The sequence below is a fragment of the Silurus aristotelis genome (assembly GCF_946808225.1).
Source record: "Silurus aristotelis genome assembly, chromosome: 7".
NCBI lineage: Eukaryota > Metazoa > Chordata > Actinopteri > Siluriformes > Siluridae > Silurus > Silurus aristotelis.
In genome coordinates, this window is record NC_139580.1 from 10,501,922 (window position 1) to 10,503,058 (window position 1,137).

Sequence of the window (1,137 nt, forward strand, 5' to 3'; positions counted from 1 at the left end):
CGGCGTGACAAAAGTTTTGGAAGAACCACATTTAGGTATGATGGTCATATGTTCACATGCTGTTGGTCATTATATGTATAGTGTATGAAATGGTCATTAGTTATTATTTTGCAAAAGTTGTTATTTTAATGTTTTCTTCAGAGCATGTGATCTAGTTCACCCAGAGCAATTCAATAGGATTTATGTCTGGTGACTGAACAGGTCTTTTATTGATAGATAACACTTTAGTCCACTGTTTGCTTTCTAAATGACACATACAGCTTGGTTTTGATGGATTGAGCTAGTGTCTTGTACGGTGAAGTTGATGGAATGGTAAGCAATTTGGTTCAGTATTTCTTTTACCAGGTATTAGTCTCCAACATTCCCCAACATTCCCAAACAACAAATCCAAAACAATTCCATTCCATGTTTGTCTGTGGATGTGAAGCAGTCTAATAACATATTCTCTCGTCTTATGTAAGTTCTTTTGTTGAAGCTAAAAAATCATAAAATTCTGACTGATCCGTTCACAGACCTTTCTTCCAGTCATTTACTGTATCATTCCCTTGTGTTTTTGCCTTTTACCTAAAGGTTACCCAGGGTTTCTCCAAAGATTTCACACAAATTAGATGCTGAAAAGATTAACTTATGACCTAAAATGTGTATTTAAATGCATGAATATCACCTTATTAAATATCTTTGTTCATTTTAATTAATTCTTATGAACAATGCATGTGTATGTCATTAGAATTACTACAGGAAAAACTACACTGATCAGAGATAACATTAAAACCGCCTGCCTAATTTAATGTAGGTCTTTGGGGCCACCAAAAAAGCTATGATTTATAGAAGCATGTACTCCACAAGCTCTTTAAAGGTGTGCTGTGATATCTGGAACTGATGTGTTAGTAGCAGATCCTTTAAGGTTGGGTTTCTGTAAATCAAAATATTTCCGAAATTTCCCCACTGTGGGATGAATATAGGTATATCTTATCTTAAACAGGTGCTCAGTCAGATTATCAGAGAAATTTGTGGTCTGAGGTAAACTCTTTAACATTATTATTATTATTATTATTATTATTATTATTAAATAATTGATTCATACCAAAGGTGTGCACATTTGTAAGCACAACATGTTATTTGGACTGTAATGGTTTA